Source organism: Podarcis cretensis (genome assembly GCF_951804945.1).
Source record: "Podarcis cretensis genome assembly, chromosome: 10".
In the NCBI taxonomy this organism is placed as follows: Eukaryota; Metazoa; Chordata; class Lepidosauria; order Squamata; family Lacertidae; genus Podarcis; species Podarcis cretensis.
In genome coordinates, this window is record NC_137179.1 from 17,194,975 (window position 1) to 17,218,176 (window position 23,202).

The window sequence follows — 23,202 nt, forward strand, 5'->3', positions numbered from 1 at the left end:
AGAAATATCTAATAAGGGAATTCCTTTCTTTTACCAAACTTATCTTTGAGAAGCTCCAGCCTCTCACTCCCAATGAGAATCTTGTTTAACAAAAATATATATCACAGGTTCATTCACAAGTGCATGTACATGGGTATTTTTACTCTGCAAACCCATTCATAGGAAGGGGGACATTTTTCCAGAGTGGACCTTTTTTACCTGCAGCACAGAGAGTGCCCAAGACTTTTTGGTGCACGAGGCAGAAAATCCAGATGACGCCCCAACCTTCCAAAATCTTCTTCCTGAGATAGACAGCTCCACCCTACCTAGATGTGCCAATTCTAGGGGGCCATAGACACCTTGGCCCCCTCAATATTTGTTGGAAGGGGGCCGAGAGCCCTCCATGTTGAGGGGCCTGGTGCACATCATGTGCAAGTAACATCACACGCACAACATGCCTTGCATGCTGCAGATTCAGTGACTGGCTCCGACAGAGTACTCAGCCTCCTTCAAACAATGCGATGTTGTGCGGCGTGCCATGCACGCAATGTTTAATGACAATTTTGTAGAGAAATGGTGCAAAATGTAATCAGTTTGCTTATAGATTGGCCACTTATGCATTGTTTTGTGGGTAGGTGGGAAATGCATCACCAAATACTGAGAACAAAGAGGACACAGATTTGCCTAATATTAGCATAATGTTGCAAGTTAAGCACACAGCTACAAAACCAAGCAGCATAAATCAACAGGTTTCAGCATGTGAAATGCGTGTCATTTAAGACACACAATATTAACACTCAGAACTATGTGTGTTTTACTCCTATGCAGAAGAATTAACCTTTCATCATGACAGAGTGCCGTGCCTTCTGTTCACCATTCATTAACAACCCACCCAAGCCCTGTATCTGATTAGGCTTCTAGGCCAATTTGAGATCTAGATCAGTTATTTCCAGACACATCCCCCCCCCAATGGACCACTTGCAAATTGCTGATGGTCTTGGTAGACCACCTATTTATTTTTTCTGCCTGTAATAGCAATTATCAATGCACTGTGGTAGATGCTGTGCGATTTTTAATAGTATTTTTTGTGCTTTTTTTCTCTCATATTGTATCACAATTCTTTTTCTCTCTCATATTGTATCACAAATGGCATCCTATGGAATGCAAATCTAAAATCAATATAAGGCATAAAAAGCAATTAAAATTGAGAATTTAAATACAATATAAGAAATAACAAGCAACAAAAAATAAAAATCAATGTGAGCGTTTAATATGGACATGCCACGGACCAGCTGAATGAAGCTCGCAGCCCACAGTTTGGGAACCCCCCGATCTAGAATATCTTGGTTTAAAAATTCAGTATGAGTATCATGGAATTAAGGAATGCAAAGCCAACATGTGAAACAGAAGTGTTTTTCTGACCATGTGCTGAATGCTTTTTCCTTATCCATGAGTGACTGCAACCAGATCCGGAATTAGGGACCAAAAGGGTTCCAAACAGGCTTGAGACTTGTCATCTAAAATATCAGCCTCCGCTTCATGGCTCTCCCCCACCCCACCCCCCATGTAACACAGTAAACCACAGTAAACTAGGGCTTTCCTTTCATTTCTCAGAAGGAACCCACAGATGTGCTGAACGAAAATGAGGGAGGTTAGGAAATGTTAAGAAGCGCTTCACGAAAAGTAAGCAACTCAACCAGCTCTTTGCTCGTTGGCTGGTGTCCATATTGCCTAATATGGTTAGCAAAATGTTTGACTGGAAGCGAGTGCACGGGCAAGGGCCAAATTTAACAACTAAGCAGAATGCCAAGGAGCCCTCTGCTTAGGCTCAGGGAAATTGCAGCACGGAGCAGATAACTTGACTGCAGCCCGCCAGTGGTTCTGTGTTACAGAAAGCAGATAGCTTGGTATTCTCCCTGCCATCAGTGAAATGCAACAGTAAACATCATTTACCATAGAAGGAGTGCGGAGTTAAAAGCTGCTTGACTGTCTTGGGCTATATAAAGGAAGGAAGGACATCTAGGGTGCTCCTGAGATCAGGTGGCCCTCAGGCCAAATTTAGCCCCCACGGAAGTTTTATGGGGCCACATTGAACCAAAATGCAGTGAAATACCTGCCTGCAGCTTTGATCAAAAAGGAGAGTAGACAGAAACTATTTCACTTCGAGACAAGCAAAAAAATTATCACAAAAAGAATTCTCTGAGACATCTTTGGTTTCTTTGGGGGGGGGGGGTTAGAACCCTTCTGAAAAAGAGGACACTTCTGCAGAATATGCGCTGGTTATTCTCAGCAGCTTGCCACCATTACCACCACTAACGCCCAGGATGACAAATGCCAACCCAGGAACTCAGTAGGTCTTACTTCCAGCAGTTTTGGGGGGAGGGCAGAGAGGAGAAGAAGGAAAGAAGCTGTGCTGCTTCTTGACACTTTTAAGAAACTACAGGAGAATTTTGTCGTCGGCCCCTGAAAATATTCAGCAAGATCTCCTCATTCCTCCCCAAAGAATTCTGAGAGGCCATTTTTGCTCAGCCTTTACTCAGCAGAAGGATGAGGAAACGGTTTTCAAGTTATAAAAGATGGAAATAGTCTCACATGACCTACGTCTTTGTAATTTGCTGAAGAAGGGCTATAACTCCCTGGCAGAGCATCTGCTCTGCATGCAGAAGTTTTCCCTGGTTCAATCCCTGGTCCCATACTGGGCAGGGCTGGGAGTGTCCCTTGCCTGAAATCCTGAAAAGTGGCTGTAGACAATACTGAATGAGATAGATCGGTGCTCTAACTCAGTATAGGGCAGCTTCTGAAGTTCCTATTGAATGCCCAAGCATCCCTGCTGTGTGAACTGTGAAGATCACAGTGCAAAACTGGTTCTGATAGCTGGGAATTTCCCTTTGGACTAGCTGACTCTTGACACCCCCCTATAAAAACAACAGACCACGCAAATACCTTGACATTCATAATGTTTCTCCTCTTATTTGTTCCATGGGAAGCATTGCAATAATCTGCTTAGGAAATAACATTCTGAAATGGCTGGAATGCTCAGAAGTCCCAGCAAATTTTAGGAATGTCAAAAATTCCCTCCGGCCTAGGAAACCAGAATTTTTGCCACCCCTATGTGTGGGTCACTTCTAGTGCCAGCTGCTGGGGAGAAACGATAGGAGGGGACAATTGCCTTCATGTCCAGCTTGTGGTCTTCTCAGAGGGAAGACAGTGGGAAACATGATGCTGCTGTCTGTCAGCAGTAGATCTGTCAGAGTAGATCTGAATGGGGAGCCTATGCCCCCCCCCAGATGTTGCAGGACTACAACTCCCATCATCCCTGGTCAATGAGCATGCTCATTGAGTTGATGGAGTCCAACAACATCTGGAGGGTCACATGTTTCCCACCTTGAGAGCATCAAGAGTGGTCATAGGTTCATTCTTTTCTTTTATCATTACATCACATTGTTGGGCCAGGGCTGTTTTGATTCAGTTCACAGGAAGTAATGAAGAAAGCACTTGACAACAATGGCCTATCAGTCTCAATGTATGTGCCTTCCCCAGCCTCTTTTGGATGGCCATGAAAACAGTGACCATAGAAGCATCAGGGCCAGTCCAAGACATTTCGCTACCTGAGGCAAAGGAAAAGATGGCGCCCTCCATCATTCCATGGGCAGAAGCGGACCAGACTGGCAGGTGAAGCTTATTTCAACACTGAGAGAACATCCAACACCACATCTGAGGGTAGCAAGCTTGCTTAGAGGGCATGCACACACAGAGAACTCCAACATTTCTATGCCACTCACCAGGACCCAGCACCCGTTGCCTGGTGTGATTGCCTGCATCTGCCTAATGGTCAGGTCGGCATCAGGAAGCATGTCATGCATTTGCTAAGCTAGAACAGTGTGCTTCCTCCAGTCCACTCCTAGTCCTTGGATCTGAAGATTACAGAGAAGGCGATGGGAGGCTGATACACAGCCTTCTTTTCTGCAGTGCAGACTTGATGCCTTCTGTCTTGTGGAAGGCTATCATTTCACAGATGAAAACAGGGACACACTTCTAACACAAAGCATCACTGCTCCCGAGCTTCAACTCCTGCATTATGCACTACTGAAGGCTCCAAGCCACCCACTACATTCCCATTGCAGTTGGCTGTTCTGTGCTGTTTCAAAAGCCAATGTGGTTTTTTTAAAAAAAAGTTATGCCAGAAAAACATTAGCCCTTTTTATACATTCTCTCTCTCTCTCTCTCTCTCTCTCTCTCTCTCTCTCTCTCTCTCACACACACACACACACACTGCACTTCCAGCTGCATGAAGGGAAGAACAGGACCATGCTTGTTAGCCCTGCCCCATCTCACAGTGCCTTTGCTGACTCCATTGACTTCCTTGCCCTGGAGGGCAAACATCTGCAGTGGGAAGGCGGCTGTACTCGTCGATGATCCTTGCATGATTCCCAATGCTGGTGGAGGGAGCCTCCAGGTGTGGGGTTCATTCTGCGCTGCAGATATTCAGCCCCAACACGTGACATGCAATTGGACTAGGTCTCCAGAAATGTGAGAGAGGGAGGGAGGAGGCTAGCTGGCTGGCTGGCATACACACTCTCCCTCTTGTGATGGAAACCACATACAGCTGAAAGTGTCCTGCAATCTTATCAGAATGCGGTTCGCTGGTTGGTGAGTGAGTGAGTGAGTGAGTGAGTGAGTGAGTGAGTAGGTGTTGACATGTGTCTGCATTTGACTAAGCAGCCTGGGAGCAGGATAACAGGAGGAAAACTTGCCTCCACATCAGCCAGTCTGTGTGTTGAGATCAAGGGAGTGCCCCTACCATGAGGAGCATGGTAAGGGTGACTGAGGAGGGGGCCTTCTCAGTGGTGGCACCATGTTTCTGGAACACCTTTCCCTGGGAAGCCTTGCCTGGCACCTATTTTACCCAGTTTTCAGAGTCAGGTTTTGTTAGTTAAGGGTGTTGCTTTTGCTGCTTTTCACCCACTGCTTTGCGCTTTTGTTTACTAACTTGTTTTGATTCTCGTTCCATTTTCATGATGTGAACTACCCTGATTTCCATAGGCCTGGGGCAGGAGGTGAACAATGCAAGCCTACACCTGCTACCAGGACTTATTCCCAGATCAGCCCACACCTCTAAAGATTTCAGAGGAACAGCAGGGTAAAAATGAAATCAGTCAGTCAGGACTGCAGCCTAATATCTGAAGGCTGACATTTGTAGCAGATCAGAGTAGAGCTGCTTATAGACAACCTGTTTACTAAGCATTCGTCCTGATTTGCTACCACACTTTCCAGTGCATTTTCCCAACACTCTCCTTGCTATTTCTTTGGAAGTCCGGGTTTTTGTGTAAGAGCACCAAGACCACTTTAACTGGGCCACCTAAGAGTCAAATTCCGATAAAGATTTTCCCCTGTTGAGGGCTCAAGTAGATCATCTCAACTCAGCTCTCTTCACGATTAATTGTTCGAGGCTGGGCCACCTAAATTTGCTGGTATGCAGTTTAATCCTACCTACAAAATAGGAACTGTTTGGAAGCAGCCTAGCAAAGCGTCCCCCCCACCCCAACCCACAAATAAAACAACAACAACAACCAAGGATGAAATAGGAAAGTGATTTAACAAGGTCCAGGGAAATAAACCCCATCCCTAGTAAACAGGGATAGCTGGAGTGCAAGTTTCATCCCTGTATCATTGACCCCTCCCCAGCTGCTACCTTCCTTTCTGAACACCTGCAGTAAAGCAAATCCCACACATTTGCTTGATCTGTGCCTGTCTCCGAAGCAGGTACATGTCATCGTGACATTCCTTAGTTTTAAAGGGTTGCTGCCAAAGTGCAATCGTGCAATGCAAAGGGGTGACGGGGGGGAAAACCCCTAGTAGCTATTTAAGAGAGAGAAAGGGAGGGAGATTTGCATCAAATGCTGACACAGCAACCTGCTGGAAGTCACTCACTGTTGTGGCAAACTCTTCCACCTGGCAGCTGAGAGAAAAAGCCTTGGAAAGGATTCCTTCTGCTTCCCGCAGCCAACTCAGGCTAGCCCGAGGGCGTAGAAAACTGAGAATTGCTGGCTTTGCTACATGCCCAACAATATCATTATTATAATGGTCTGTGGCAGCAGCCGTCATAGTCATAACTTTCCGCAGAGAAACAATGGCGACTATTGAACTCTAATTACTGCCTCTGCGCTTGCCTGCCTGCCTGTGTGTAACTAGAGGAGGTCAAAAAGGGACAGGGGGAGCAAGGAGGAGGAGGAGTGGAGCCAAGACACGTTTTGGAGGAAAGGGAGATGTCAACACAGCTTGACTTAAAAGACAGCCAGCCTGGGGCAGTGGTAAGAAGGCAGGGCTATGACAGGGAAGGCTCAGGTTCAAACCTTCCCCTCCACCCCCATCAGGAAGCCTGTTGAGGGACTTGGGGCCAATAAACATCTCTCAGCCCAAACCTTACAGAGTTGTTGTGGGCATGGGGAGAAATGCCATGTGCACCACTGTGTGAATTCGTTTGGAGGATGGAATCAGCAGAGGCTGGTCCATTTGGGTTGATGGGCAACTGCTCCACCAATGCCAGTATGTCCTCAAGCAGCCTCCACCTGCCTAGCTCCTTGCTTACAACCAGTTCAGGGGGTTGCACGGGCTATCAGCTACCTCCTCCTTAGCCTCAAGTGTTGCCTTTGCAGAATGCAGAAGGAAGATGTGCTTGTCAGCTTTAGCTCCACCTACTGTAGGCCTCCTACCTTACACCCCTGCCAGTTCCAATGGACATCAGCCACTACTAGGTGGAATAAAGACATCATAATAATTTATGAAGGATAAAAAAACACCCCTTTTTTTGTATTTACTGGGCAAGGTAGCAATAAGCGGAGGAAACAATGGGAGAGACTCGCTGAGCTTCCCCCCTCCTCCCGTGTCGTTTTCCACTGGAAGTATCGCTGTGGTTCCAGCACTTAGCCTGAAGTTGAGGAAGGGTCTCTTCTGCCGTCAAGGGAGCTTGCTATCAACTGTACCTACATTCCTGTCGCCAAAGGAGAAGTCGTCCCCCACCCAGCCACTTTGGAGGCTGCCAGTTGATGAAAAAGAGACTGTAAACAGAACTGAAGTGGGGTGAGCAGAACTGAGGCATGGAGGTCTGCTTGCAGATCTGCCCAGCCTCAGTTCTGTGCGCAAGAATTCAAGTGTGGGTGCTCACATGCAGAGGCAGAGGAAGGGGGCGGTGGGGGCGGGTTGCCCCAGGTGTCATCACTGACGGGGGTGACCCGTCAGCACACCGCCCACCCACGACACCCAAGCCTACCCCGAGCCGTTGGGGAAAGGGGTAGAGCTGCGCTGCCTTGCCGGCGGCCTTCCCCCCTCTTCCCTTCGTTTTGATAGCTTGGGGGAGGCTTGGGTGTCGCGGTGTGGGTGGTGCGCTGCTGCCACGTGCTCCTGGGTTGCTTCGGGGGGGGGGGAGCTGTTAGGATATAGTTCCATTCCACCTTAAAAGGAGCAGGCATGACTGGTGTGTCACATGCCTGTTTACTTCCAGCACTTGCTGGGAACCTCTGTTTGTATATAGCTTTTGTGTTACTGCTGTTTTGCTGGAGACGAAGGGAAGCAGACATGTTTTCCTCTGTTCCTGAACTATGCTGAGTAAAATGCTGTACATTATGCTTACACGTTTCTCTGTCCGCCTCTTCTGCTGTGAGAAGATTTACGCACTCTGCTGATAGAGCGTGCACAGGTCTCTAAACGTATCTGAGGCTCGTGGCGCTAATTGATGCTGTTCCAAGGGAGACCAGCTGCCGGCCGGTGGCTGGAACCACCTGGGGGCCTGCCTGATGCCTGCCTGATGCCCCCGTCTCCCTGGAAGTATCCCAACAGAAGCCTCACCCAAGCTGTCAAAAGGAAGAGGGAAGGGAGGAAGGCTGCTGGCAAAGTGGAGTGACTCCCTCCCCCCCCCCACCCTGCCATGGGCAGCTCAGTCCGCCTCCATGGGCGTCTCGCCCCCTGGAACACTTACCCCACCCCAATGGCCCTGCCCCTGGGTACACAGCCTCTGCTCACATGGTCAAATACAGAGTTCAAAAGGAATAAAAGCCCGGCAGTACATGATGTTAAAATGTGTTTCGATTTAATGCACTTGAAAAGAAGAATTAATTTGCACCAATGGGGCTGGGGTGGGGCTGATCATTTACAGCAGGAGTGAGAAACCTCAGGATGAGGAAGTGGAAATGTGGCCCCCAGGCTGTTCTGTCTGGCCCCCAGAACTCTCCCCAGGCCACAGCTCCTTTCTAATTGCACCCACCGTTTTTTACGCCTGGCTAGATTTTTCCCCTCCTGGATGGAGGATAGAGAAGGATGTATGAGTGTGTGCAGAAACTTGCAAAATGTCCAAAGGTAACATTTACACTTACTGCTCTACCAACTTTTGCCTCTGGCCCCTCCCACTCCCGAAATGTGGCCCCAGAATATGTGGCCCCTGGGCTGCAAAGGGTTAGCCACCCCTGACAAACAGAATCAGACACAGAGCAGAGATTTAATCCTTTTCTCCCTTGCTGCAGTCCTGAGCAAAATACTTCCCTGCTCACATCAGAGCAACTCAGCCAATTGCCGCTGGATGGGTTTATTCTGAGACTTTCTCCTGCTCAAGCCCAGTGTGGCATTTGGAAAGGAAGGAAAGAAAATGGAAGGGGGAAAGCAGATGGAAGCAGAAATATTCCGGAACCTCACAGCCTGCCATCTAAAAGAGCCTCATGAGGCAACGGGATGTGGCTCACACACCTCCGAATCCGTCCTTTGCTTACAACATTTGCTTACAATACATTTCCAAGATCTTCTAAAGCCTATGGGAAGAGGATTCCACAGTTGCAGAAATTAGCTCCAAGTTTCTCATCTGTGCCCAATTCCACCACCACCACCCCCCGCCATAGAAGGCAGATTTTTTCAACCACATTCTTTTATGCCAAGAAGCAACACAGATGAGAGACAATGGCCACACACACCCCATTTCAACAAAGCTTTCCATTGCGTGCCAAAATAATAACCCACAGCGCTCGGCATGCGTACCGTAGCGGTCAAGTTACATGAAACGCAAGGAATTGCTCAGAAATGTCATACTAATGCATTGTGGCTTGATTGTTTTCTGAAAATGGTCATTTTGCTCCTTGCTGTATGTGCAGAAAAAGCAGGCTTGGAACAAAGACATTGAAGGCGAGGAATGGAGAGAAAATGTCCAAGTTTGGTTCTTTGTTGTGAACCAATGTCTTGGGCCAAAGGGAATTGGGGCTTAATTAAACTCATTATTTATTGGAAGATGTATGCATATACCCATGCATGAAGGGAGAATCCAATTCACTTTTGTTCTGGCATGTGCCTTCCTGGGTTCAAAACCATCAAGAGCTCTTACCCAGTAGTATAAGCAGCTGGGGCTTGTGTGGAAGACATGAAACATTTCGCCCCACTCAGTGTGGCAGCTGAGGTATGGCTGGCATCAGCAGTGGGCAAAGTCAAGAAATTTGCCAGGGCCCAGAAAATGTTCACGGGGCTACCGGTGATCCCACACACCACCAAAATCTCTGTCCACATGCCCACATGGGCAGTGTGACAGAGTTCCTATTTGATCCAAGCAGGAGGAATCTTCTGTGTGATTGCAGACATGGATTACTAGGCAACAGAAATACATTAAATGAAAGGAGCTGCGTAGAAGTAAGACCGGGAACTCCTTCCAGTCTCAAAGGATTCGAAGCTGGCTATGGTCATGAAAGGATGGAGAAACCCCCGCTGCCTCTGCTTCTTGTTGGAAGACCTGGCTCCAGATTGGGGCAGGGGTGGATGATGGGCTGTTTCCCCACAGCTTACCAAGCCAGAGCTGACCAGGACCTGAATAAAAGGAGACTGAGAGGAGATATGATAGCCATCTTCAAATATCTCAAGTGCTGTCACATGGAAGATGGAGCAAGCTTGTTTTCTCCTGCTCTGGGGGGCAGGGCTTGACCCAACGGCTTCAAGTTACAAGAAAGGAGATTCTGATTAAACATCAGGAAGAACTTTTCTGACAGGAAGAGGTGTTTGAGGCTGTGGACTCTCCTTCTTTGGAGGTTTTCAAGCAGAGGTTGGGTGGTCATCTGTCATGGATGCTTTAGCTGAGATTCCTGCACTGCAGGGGTTTGGACAACTCTACAATTGGGGTTCCTTCCAACTCTACAATTCTATGACCTCCAAAACCCTGTGCCATTTGGGCCCCCTGGTAGTAAACACTCTGCAGTGGCCGGCCTTACCCTGCCACTCACACTTTCTCAAGAGCTTACCTGGCACCAGAAGGGCAATGAGCCAGGAGCAGTCACTTGGCTCCCGGTCCACTACAGTGCCACTGCTGGCCAGCAAGCCCACCAATGAGTAGCAGGAGTGAGGAGCGTGGGTGACGTCAGCAATAGGGAGAAATCTGTTACATTCACATTTTAATATGAACCTACCTAATCTGTACCACCAAGCAAGAAAGCAACCAAATACAGCAATCCCTCATAATCTGCTGTTTCCTTCCAAAAAAAACCCCCAAAACCCTCAAGGTGCTGTACACAGTTCTTCCCTCCCCATTTTATCCTCACAACAACCCTGTGAGGTAGGTTCATGACTGGCCCAAGGTCGCCTAGGGAACTTCATGGCTGAGTGGGAATTCAAACCATAGTCTCCTGGGTCATAACACCCTTAACTGTAACACCACACTTCAAAGCAAATGGATTGCTTCATCAGCTATTACTTCTCAGAGTCTGCTTACAAATGAGAGCTCATGTGGTTAAGACAACCACACTCTCTTCAGCTGCTATTCACTGCAGGGCTCACCATACTCTCTCCTGGGTTGCATTATAGTTCGTGCATCCTGTTTGGAGCAGGTTTTGAATAGGAAATATCTGCTGGAGGTAAGCAGCTGTGCCAGTTTGGAGGAGAGAGGAAAAACAACAGTTGAATGAAAAAGAGACAGAGGAGGACTACTGGAGGAGGGAACACTTTGATTTATTTTTACAGTGGTTCCTCGGGTTACAGACGCTTCAGGTTACAGACTCCACTAACCCAGAAATAGTACCTCAGGTTAAGAACTTTGCTTCAGGATGAGAACAGAAATCGTGCTCCGGTGGCACGACGGCAGCGGGAGGCCTCATTAGCTAAACTTGGTGCTTCAGGTTAAGAACAGTTTCAGGTTAAGAATGGACCTCCGGAACGAATTAAGTTCTTAACCCGAGGTACCACTGTACATCAAAAATCTTCCATAGGATGGTTCATTTTCTTAGCACAGCTTTTAGAAGGGGGTGGGTCTGTCACACTGACAGGACTTGTGTATGCCAGCAGCGGTGAAACTGCAGCCTTCCAGATGTTGCTGAACTACAACTCCTACAACTACAGATGTTTCACAACAGTTAGATAGGAATCTGGAGGCCCAAACTAGACACAATTAGGCCAACCAGCCTACTCTGAACCTCTTAACTAGCTGCCCCCTTGCCCATATGTCTCACAGCATTAGGTAGAGTTTGCTCTCAAATAATCCTGTATGGCTGCAGTCTTAACCAGAGTGACATAAAAAACCTGGCATGTTGTTTTTTTGCAGGGTGGGGGGGGGAGAACCTCTTTAGGAGTTATTTTAGTACTTTAGGCCTATTTTTACATAGTTTCGTTGGCAAGGCTTTCAATACATTTTTGTGGGACAACAGCCTGCGGCAAACATCTAGCCCATGAGCCAACATAAACAGTGCATTTATAACTTTTGAAAACAGAAGACTCTGGTGACAGAAATCTAAATCTGAGCCTATGCATACAAATTAGCATATGCAAATCTGAAGCCAACCTGTGTCCTCTGTTTTGGCAATGCGTGTATTTTCTCTTTTCTTGCATGGGGGAAAGACCAATGTTATGTGGAAGAGCATTTGCCTTACATGCAGAAGATCTCAAGGTCAATCCCAGGCACCTCAAGACAGGGCTGGGAGAAACTCCCTGTCTGAAATCCTTCAGTGGCTACCAGTCAGCACTGGCAATACTGAACTAGGCACACCAACTGGTCTGACTCCTTGAGGGGAGCAGACAAATCTTTCTCTTGCTCTATGGCATTCAGATTGAGGTTGTTTCATTGAGGACTTCCCCCCACCCAAGGGCTTCTCTTACGTCTCTTCCTCATAGACTCAATCTCCTCAGAGTATTGCGGAAGAACGATGTCAATCAACATTTGATGATCTCCTTCTACCGGTCAACAATAGAAAGTGTCCTTTCATACTGCATCACACTGTGGTACACTGGTTTGACATCATCTAATAGGAAGTGCCTACAGAGGGTGGTGAATACAGCACAAGATATTATGGGCTGTCCCGTGAATCAGCTGGATGAAATAGAGGAAGAACGTTGCCTCAGGAGAGTGAGGAAAATTCTCAGGGATGAGTCACACCCTGGCCGGCACTTTCTTGATCTCCTGCCCTCAGACAGAAGATATAGAAACATGATTAGTCACACCAACAGGGTAAAGAACAGCTTCTATCCGAGGGCTGTTAGGCTGCTAAATGAAAAGATAACAACAGGGCAACTGTCTTTCGGGTTTGGTGGGTGTGCATCAGTAAACGAGGGGAATTAAGACTAAGAGATCTGAGTGGGGGGTGCTTGTGTAATCTCACTGTATACAAGTTGTACAAGTGACAATAAAGTATTTCAATTCAATTTCAATAGGCTGCAACCAGGATGAACTTAAGCCACACACCCAAGCTCTAGGTCAGGAAAGGGGAACCTGTGGCCCTCCAGATGCTGTTGTGCCACCATGGCCAACAAGAGTTGTAATTCAGGGCTGGCCCACCCATGAGGTGGTGAGGTGACTGCCTCAGGTGGCAAAATCCTCATGGGCAACAGATCCCAATGTAGATAGTTATTCAGGCCAAGTTCACCCATGAGGCAAGGCAAAGCTGCCGCAAGATCCACCAGGACAGCAGATCAAATGTTGACCTTTCTTTCCCCCCTTGGTCCTGATGTAGATCTTCCCTCATCCCTTCTTTCCTTGTGGGGAGGAGGCTGCCATTTTGGGGTCTGCCTCAGGTGTCAAAATGTCTTGGGCCGGTCCTATGCAGAAGATGCCAAGTCACCCATTTAGGTCTTTCATTCCCTCGTCTACCATCCACCATGTTTTGCTGTTCTTTCACCACAGAACTATATGGTTTCCTTCAAAAGGAGGGCCAATGCTTCTGTTGCTCACACTCAGGAAGAAGTGCAGGCCGCAGCCAAAAAAATTATAAGAAACATACATATCCATCGTGGAACTCACTAACTCTTTCCCATAAACATCATCTGTTTAAATTCCCGTGCCACAGGGATGCATGTGGCACTCTAGTTTTGAATAACTATCCTTTTTCAATGCATACTTACAAGTCCCAATAGGACTAGCTCTGCATTTCAGCTGCCCATTAAAATATTATAGTTGAAAATACAAGTTCTTAATCGGTGTTGGGTTTTCTTCATTTAACACTTGGGAGACGGACAGCCCAGAAAAGCTCAAATGCTCAGAATAAAATCCAAAACATGCGAAAATCTCCTGGGTCCAAGCTGCATAACCAACCTTTTAAAAAGTTCAGCCCAGGTTCATGAAAGGTTCACACAACCTTTTTAAAACAACAACAATAATAATAAAGCTTAACTATACTGAAGGGGAAGGGGTGTGTGTGTGTGTGTGTGTGTGTGTGTGTGTGTACACGCTTCAATAGGACCAGGAGAGCAAGGTTAGAAAGATCAAAAGCTTCATGTTTTTGTAAGTGAGGGAACTGGACATCCATGAAGAGATTGGGAAAGACAGGCAAGTCATAGGCTTGAACCAAGGGTGAAAGGGCATCAGGTGAGACTGAGGTAAATTTGTGACCTATCAATATAATCGTTGAAGTGTAAAGCATTAGCACCAATCCTGAAACAAGCTATACAAGTGCTTTCCCCCGACTTTGCTAACTTGCTTCAGGATCAATGCTTACTTCGTTACTCTTTGACAGTTACACCAATCGCTTACAAAGTTACCTCAGTGATGGATCTAGAATAGGGTTGAATCAAAAGGGGTGAGTGTCTTCTTTCTCAAAAGCTTTCCATAGCAACAAAAACTGCCCCCCTTTCAGATCTTTTGAAGAAAACTTTTATTAACGGTGTGCCTATAGCATAGGTTGAGACTTAGAGGATTTCCATATGGACCGTTTATTGAACATTCACCCTGATTTGTGTTCACAATATTTGCACTGAAGTTAAATGACAACTGCTGTTTATTGGGCATTCATTCTTATTTTGTACAGAGATTACATGATATCACATCAAGTGATGGTTACCCTGTACTTTTCATTTCATTCTCCTTTCACTTTCCTTGCAGGTTGGGAGGCAGGTTGCTTGTGCAAGAGCCACAAATCCATTTTAATTGTGCAGGTATATGTTTGAACCCCACCTGCAAAATACCAATAGCCTGGAAACAGTGTCAGTCACAGCTTTCCACTCTTGCAGGTCCGTCAATTTTAGTCTTTGCCTCTTTAGGACACTTACATGCTATTGGATTGCTCATTACTTGCATATATATTTTACCTTGACCCTTTGTCGTCATACCAAAAGCATCTATTCCTTGGAAACATATCAAGGTTAGGATATTCTGCGATGGCGTTGGGAAGCAGAATTGCTCTTACCGTCAGGTAATTCTCTCTGGTGTTAACCTATGTTCACACCTGCCTTCTCTAGTTCAAAAACCACTGCTTCTACACCACTGAATCAGCACTGAACTGCCATTCCAAACTGGAGATTCTGGAGCTATCAATCTACGTGTCTCAGGTCTGCATGATCCTATGGGAAAAGACAAAAATGTGTGGACCTCTTTAGGTTTGCAGGGGGTGTGGCTAAGTGCAGCATGATCAAAGTTCATAAAATGGTGTTTGGTATGGAGAAAGTGAACAGAGAGAAGCATGTCTCCCTCTCTTAGTAGAACTTAGCATGATCCAATGAAACAGATTAGTACTTTGCACAACACATAATTTAGGGAGTTGAGCACAGAGGGCCATAGCTTAGTGGCAGAGCATCCACTTTCCATGCAGGAGGCCCAAAGTTCAGTCCCCAGCACTTCCAACTAGAGCTGGGGATGTTGTCAGGAATGAGCCAGCTCCAAGCAAAGGTTTGCACCCAACTGCAGAAAGCAGCCAGGAACAGAGAGCCTTAGATGTTAGCCAGACAGGGGAGAGCTGGCAGCTGCACAGCTGACCTTGATGGGCAGGCTGATAATGTAGTAGCTGAGAGCAGGCTAGAACACAGCCAAAGCTCACCGGAAGCACAAACAGGAGCGAACAAAATCAGAGACAGCCTCTCAGAACAGGAAGAGGTTGGAGATAATCCACTAAGTCCAAAGAGTCGGTGAATGGGAGGGTTACTAGACAGGAAGCAAAACAAAAGATGTAAGGGTCGTAAGTTCAATATCTTCTGTTGACCCTGGAAGAAGTCTTCAGAAGGGTCATCTTGAGTAATGATGCCCGAGGCTTTGTCAGAGCTGTCAAGAGCATTTTTGCAATAAATCCTCTTTTTTAATTACCTACACTTACTTTGCTATCAAGCTAGGAACCTGGACTCCTGACAGATGTCCTCTTGTCACAAAGCATGGAGATCCTCTGTTACAAACCATGAGACATTGGGGTCTCAAACTACAGCGGTGCCCTGTGAAATGCCAAAATCCGATGCCCTCCTTGCCTCTTGCCTTGCATCATAGTTGCAGAGCCCCCGAGGCCCCACACCCAGTGTGACAGAACCTGCCGCGCTCCCCTAAAAATCCACCTCCAACTGCCAAGCACCATAGACAATACTGACCCAGTGCCAGATTGACGTATAAGCTAAACAAGCAATAGCTTAGGGCCCCACTCTCTTGGGGGCCCCAAAAAAAATTGAAGAAGAAAAACCCTGGCTGTACATTTCCAAAATATAAGGTCATAACCTTATGACCACTGCTCCATAGTTATTGCTGTTATACAATTCCATTCACCATACAGATGGGTTTATGAAGCATTTCTGTATCCTTCTGCTGTGCTGAAGAAGAAGTCTACGAAACAGTGGGTATATCCGGAATCACTGTTCTGTTCACTTCGTCTGTTTGCGGACCACTTTGGCAGCGTTGGACGCCATAAAACAAAGCTTTACGGCTTGTTTTCACCAGATAAGAATCTGACCTATTGCTTCTTTCAGAGACTTGCATAGTCTACAAAGACTTTCAGAGACTTATAAGACTTATGTTTATTTGGTTCCACGTTTTCAAGAGAATCCATCTAGGCCAGCATCCTGATTTCACAGTGACTAACCAGACGCCTGTGGGGAAACCCGCAAGCAGAATTCAAGCACAAGAGCGCTCTCCTGTAGATGGCATAAGGAGCTGCAGTGAAAAGTGCCCCACAGTAAACCCCCATGAAAAATTGGTGCTTCAGTTTCCTATGTGCCAGTGGCCACCTGTGCTGTATTATTAGTATTTTAGTATTAGTATTAGTATTAGTATTATTAATTCATTTTATATACAATGGTACCTCAGGTTAAGTACTTAATTCGTTCCGGAGGTCCGTTCTTAACCTGAAACTGTTCTTAACCTGAAGCACCACTTTAGCTAATGGGGCCTCCTGTTGCCGCCGTGCCGCCGGAGCACAATTTCTGTTCTCATCCTGAAGCAAAGTTCTTAACCTGAAGCACTATTTCTGGGTTAGCGGAGTCTGTAATTTGAAGCGTATGTAACCTGAAGCGTATGTAACCTGAGGTACCCCTGTACTGTACTTTATCGAAAGATCTCAGGGCGGTGTACAACATTAGAAATACATTACAAAACATCAAGGACGGAAACATAATAAAAACCTAGTAGAAAGCATACTGACAGAGAAGCCTAATAATAAAATAATCATAATAATAGCAGTGCCCCCCCCCACACACACACTTTCTCGGGCCATGGCAACTTGACTGAAGTGGTGGGCAGCTTCTTATGTTTATTTTTCTTTTTTCATGTGGCATATTGAAGACTAAGTCTTGTTGTATTGCTAAAAGGTCTACAGTAAATCAGAGTGCGACCCGTAGGATGTACGTGAAAGTTGGAAAGATCGGGGGGGAGACTTTAAAGAGCGTGTCTTGCGGGTGGGAAGGGTGATAGATTGGCTAGAAGGCAAGATATCAAAGGGCTGGATATCACGCCATGTTTGTTTTGCAAATCTCCAGCCGAAACATTTCAGAGGAATTATGAAAAATGAAATGAATCATTGTGAGGAGGGAGACGGAGGGGAGATGCCACATTATTGGTTCCCACTGTGCCTTTGGCTTTCGCAGAAGGCAGATTTGCTCTGCAGCCTTCCCAAGGACGTGTTCAGCATTCCATACATTTTGTTTTATATCACTAACGTCTCATAATGAAAATCCAGTTAAAAGGGGGGAAAGTGGGCAGTAGGGCGGATTATAAACCTACTTATGATACAGAAAGTGTGTTGTTGTCCGGGGGGGGGGGGAGGACAACTGGATATTGAAATAGCACACTCCACGCATAAGAGAGTTATATCAGCATACATGGACTGCACATGTTCAGTGGCCACTGATTTGCTGACTGGCTGTTGAGGGAAGGAGGGAATACTAGATGGGGAGAGAGGTTGCAATGGAGTACCCTAGGAGAGGACACAGCTAGCTGGCTGGCTACTACTTTGGACAGGAGCTACAATGCTTTGTTCCAGGTCCTGTTTGCACAAGTACTAATTAGAACTTGGCTTTTATCAAGTTACAAATATAAAACTTGATGTTTTGTTCTTTTCAAGCCTGACTTTGGCCCAAACACTTTCTGGAGGTGGGGGAGGGGAGCCATGTGATTAAACTTGCCGCTCTTATTTTGAAGAAAAACAGCTGTGAGGACCCATTCTTGATCATGCTCCCAATCTGGGTGAGAGTCCCATAACCAGTTTCCTGCTGGAGGTTACCCCCTACCCTTTAATGCCATACACACACAAGCACACACATGCACCCTGTGTGCTAATTTCATTTTTTTAAGTAGTAAGTTCCTTAAAAAAAAAAAGTTGTCACTTATGTACACATTTCGCCAAAGTGCATGACTTCCATCAAAATTCCTCAGATGCTCTGTCCAAGCAGAAACCTCCAGTTTGCTCTCAAATTTTGCTTGAAGCAAACTTCCTTGCTTAGCCTACTGAAACACATGCAATTGCTTCCATCGTTGCCATGGCCCTTACTCAAAAAACACAAATATGCCCACGGGGCAAAAAAAAAAAAAGGTTGTTTCCTCAGTGGTTAGGGTAGGTCAACACCCTCCAGCCTGTAAAATGTTCCAGAAGAATGTGGGAAATTCCTGGGCAGTATTCAACCTACACATCCTACCTGTGCAAGGATTTCCGCTTTTGAAATGGGATTCTCCCTCCACCCTCCTGAAATCTGTTCTAGAGGGGTAAAGGTAAAGGGACCCCTGACCATTAGGTCCAGTCGTGGCCGACTCTGGGGTTGCAGCATTCATCTCGCTTTATTGTCCGAGGGAGCTGGCGTACAGCTTCCGGGTCATGTGGCCAGCATGACTAAGCCACTTCTGGTGAACTAGAGCAGCTCACAGAAATGCCGTTTACCTTCCCGCCGGAGCGGTACCTATTTATCTACTTGAACTTTGACGTGCATTCGAACTGCTAGGTTGGCGGGAGCAGGGACCGAGCAACGGGAGCTCACCCCGTCGCAGGGATTCGAACCGCCGACCTTCTGATTGGCAAGTCCTAGGCTCTGTGGTTTAACCCACAGCGCCACCTGCGTCCATAAAGAGGGTTAAGGGAACCCTTATCACAGTTTTAGTGGGGTGTAGGGGGAGAAGATTCTGTAGTGCAAGCAAAATCACTCATGTTGGGAGAACTTTCGCTTAGTACTGCGTTGGCTTTCGCCCTGTGTTTGCCAAGAAATCCAACAGCAATGGTGTTAAAGAACAGCTAATCTGCATTAAAGTGATCTTGTGGAAAGCACCGTCAGAGTCGTTCCTTCTGTGCACTTGGGACGAAGCCCTTGGATCCGAGTCCTGCTTTGGAGAAAGGCTGCCAGACCATGTCTTTGCATCTTTAATTTCTGTCCCTCAGCCAACATTGTCTCCTTGTGTGGAACAGGCCTCGAAGGCTCCTTCCACACTCTTTAACTGCTCAGCTTTATTAACCCAACTACAGCCCCCCAAAGGATTGTTTTTAAGTGGAAGTTATGAAAATAAATGTAAAATATGTGCTTGTACTTCATAAAAAAGGGGGACAGGGGTTGTTCCACTTTAGAATAGGAGATTTTAAAAGTTTGGCAAAGGCTGTAAAATGAAATGTATAAATCTCGGGCCAAAAAAGGGTTACGCTCCACTGAGGTGTGCTTCTGCTGATAGATGAAAATGTTACAGAAATGAGCCTGACCCAAACTTCTGAGTGCATTTGCCTGGTGTGCTGTGTTTTATGTTCCATAACGAGAAATTCCAAGGGTTAAAGCTTGTCTGGTTTCTGTGCCTTCTGAAATGGTATTCCTTCTTCCCCTTAAGCCATCCTTCTTCAACCTGGTGCCCTCCAGAAGTTCAGCCCAATGGGATTGATTGTCTAAAACATCTGGAGGGCACCAGGTTGGCAACGGCTACCCCAAACCCAAGGTATGGGGCCTTAGAGGCTAATTGCATGTGCTCAGTTGGATGGCGGGAGGGGTACGAAACATGTTGAGTTGAATCCACAGTAAATTGTTGTTGTTGTTTAGTCTTTTAGTCATTTAGTCATGTCTGACTCTTCGTGACCCCATGGACCAGAGTGCGCCAGGCACTTCTATCTTCCGCTGCCTCCCGCACTTTGGTCAAACTCATGCTGGTAGCTTCGAGAACACTGTCCAACCATCTCGTCCTCTGTCGTCCCCTTCTCCTTGTGCCCTCCATCTTTCCCAACATCAGGGTCTTTTCCAGGGAGTTTTCTCTTCTCAGCTTCAGGATCTGTCATTCCAGTGAGCACTCAGGGCTGATTTCCTTCAGAATGGAGAGGTTTGATCTTCTTGCAGTCCACGGGACTCTCAAGAGTCTCCTCCAGCACCAGAATTCAAAAGCATCAATTCTTCAGCGATCAGCCTTCTTGATGGTCCAGCTCTCACTTCCATACATCACTACTGGGAAAACCATAGCTTTAACTGTACGGACCTTTATTGGCAAGGTGATGTCTCTGCTTTTTAAGATGCTGTCTAGGTTGTCCATAGTAAATTGGACATCCTTTAATCCATGGGTAGGCAAACTAAAGGCCCGGGGGCCAGATTCGGCCCAATCGCCTTCTCAATCCGGCCCACAGACAGTCCGGGAAGCGGCATGTTTTTACATGAGTAGAATGTGTCCTTTTATTTAAAATGCATCTGTGGGTTATTTGTGGGGCATAGGAATTCATTCAAATATAGTCCGGCCCCCGGTCTGAGGGACGGTGGACAGGCCCCCTGCTGAAAAAGTTTGCTCACCCCTGCTTTAATCCCACTGAAATCCATGGGGTAAGTTAGTCACACAGCTATGATGCGTCCCATTGATTCCAGTGGGTCTAAGGTATAACTAACTTCCTCTGCGTCCAACCCATTCTTTGTTGCTGCAAAAACTATCGGTGGGGCACCAATCTCCCCTCTCCACCGGAACACATGTACTGTTGTTCATGTGCAATGTGGCTTTTGAATTCTGTTTTTGGCAAAAAAAAGGAAAAACCTAGGAATCAGGGAGCTGCCTTATACCCAGTCAGATCATTGGTTTGCCCAGTTCAGGACTGTCAACACTGACTGGCAGCAGCTGCCTAGGGCTTCAAAGAGGAGACACTCACAGCCCAACTTAGAGAAGTTGGGAGTGCGATCTGGAATCTTTTTCACAGAACTAGTGTGCTCTACCACTGAGCTACAGCCTTTCCCCAAAGAGAACCCTTTCCTGAAGCAAGGTATTATTTTTTGTGTGCAGCTAAACACAAAATACAGAGCTGTAAATAGTCTCTGCATTTGGAAACCTGATAATGTGCAGTTTGAAAAGTGGAGGAGGAATAAGACACATTAGGCATATGTGTCTATTAAGCATTTAAATGACAGGCAACGTAAGGGAACAGCATATACACAAATTATATCAGGGTAGAATGCATTCAGTTTCCAAGAAAGAAAGAAAGAAAGAAAGAAAGAAAGAAAGAAAGAAAGAAAGAAAACACTTCCCTTTTGGGGTCGAAACCTCCTCTACTTCACCTTCCTCTTCGGACAAGTTAAGGTTCAGCACATCCTTCAATAGTAAATACCCTTCAAATACTCTCTTTTTGTGTCTGCTGGTTAATGAAGCATATTGCTACATGAATCATTGATGCATAGCAGAAATTAAATATGGCTGACTCCTATGGAAAAACTGCCAGAGTGGCTGGGGCAACCCAGTCAGATGGGTGGGATACAAATATTATTATTATTATTATTATTATTATTATTATTATTACTACTACTATTATTATCATTATTATCATTATTATCATCATCGTCATCATTTGTAAGTATCAGCAAGGAGCAAAGCACACTTTGTTCAGCTTTTTGTGGAGGGGGCAGTATCTGGTGTGGAATTTGTTTGGTAGGATAATCTACTTTTAAGAACCCCTGTCCCCCAAAAGAACTGAAGTTGACCCACACCCAAGCTTCCTGCTTACAGCTTTCCCACTTGCATCTGGGTGGCTATTATGCAAACACAATGCTGGACTAGATGAGCTCGATCCAGTTGTGCTCTTCTCTTCAAGAGAACATAGGAACCTCATTTTTTAAGGTAAGGTAAGGTAAGGTAAGGTAAGGTAAGGTAAGGTAAGGTAAGGTAAGGTGGGACACAGGTGGCGCTGTGAGTTAAGCCACAGAGCCTAGGGCTTGCCGATCAGAAGGTCGGAGGTTCGAATCCCCGCGACGGGGTCAGCTCCCATTGCTCGGTCCCAGCTCCTGCCAACCTAGCAGTTTGAAAGGACATCAAAGTGCAAGTAGATAAATAGGTACCGCTCCAGCGGGAAGATAAACGGCGTTTCTGTACGCTGCTCTGGTTCACCAGAAGTGGCTTAGTCCTGCTGGCCACATGACCCGGAAGATGTACGCCAGCTCCCTTGGCCAATAGAGTGAGATGAGCGCCGCAACCCCAGAGTCGGTCACGACTGGACCTAATGGTCAGGGGCCCCTTTACCTTTAAGGTAAGGTAAGATAAAGGACCCCTGGACGGTTAAGTCCAGTGGAATTTGACTATGGGATGTGACACTTATCTCCACTTTCAGGCCGAAGGAGCTGGTCTTTGTCCACACACAGCTTTTCTTGGTCCTGTGGCCAGCATGACTAAACCGCCTCTGGCACACAGGACACCGTGACAGGTGCCAGAGCACATGGAAATGCCATTTAAGTTAAGATCCTCATTACCCAAAGTTCCTTAGAATTTGCCTGCCTCCTGAAAATCAAATTTGTCTTCGGGGTCTTTTTTTTATTTTTTAGCACCTCCCCAAATTACTGAGCTGAATATTTCAGTCCATTCCTAGTGACATGGCAAACCTGACTTTTCCCCATCCATTCTCCCCCTGGATCTATCATTCTCTCCTTCCCAACATGCCAGGGTCAGTCCTTTGAAATGCTAGTGAATTCTACACCTTGCACAGCACAATCTCAGCACTACAGGCTATAGGCTTTGGTTTCCCACCCATTTCCTTCTTTATGGCTGTCAAATCTTCTCCATGTCCAATCCAGTGTCTAAGGAGACAGCCAGGCTACAAACTGAGTTAATAAATTATCTGTCTCAGCCTTAGCCCCACAGAGGACTCTGCATGACGTGAAACCTTCCTTATCGTATCAAATACTTACCCACAATGTGGTCCAATAAAAGACAGGATTTTGATCTCCTTAATGTCTTTAAAGAGGAGATGTAGACAATTCCTTGGTTTATAGAGGGTCGTTTTCAAGCCAAAAGCAACCCTCTTTGTCAACACGGAAGCCAAACTATTATCGGAATTTTCCATATTCCAGGGCGCCATGACGACTTTGTCTTATTTTTCTTCTTTTGTAACACTACTACAGTCCTGTCCTGCTGATTTCTGAGATATTCCACCAAAAGAAAGAAATACAATCCTAGATCACAAGGGCTCCTTTTGCCTCTTAAGGGAGGAAGTGTGTGTGTGTGTGTGTGTGTGTGTGTGTGTGTGTGTGTGTGTGTTTTCTCCTCAAGAGAACATCATGTTATTTCAGTAAAATTTACCTTGCAGGGTAACAAACAGAATTCCAGTATCTTGAGAATTCCAG

General features: G+C 46.2%; 1 protein-coding gene across 8 annotated transcripts in view; it reads right to left on the reverse strand.

Moving 5' to 3' along the window:
• The window catches only part of CALD1 (caldesmon 1), a 184,393-nt gene that overhangs the window by 128,727 nt on the left and 32,464 nt on the right, over positions 1-23,202 (reverse strand). The window contains exon 1 of one of the 8 annotated variants that reach the window (XM_079992387.1): positions 14,604-14,622. The exons of the other annotated variants lie outside the window; for them this stretch is intronic. The gene's annotated coding sequence lies outside the window, so the exon portion shown is untranslated. Of the gene's footprint in view, positions 1-14,603; positions 14,623-23,202 lie in introns of those variants that run through there. 8 annotated transcript variants of the gene reach the window in all.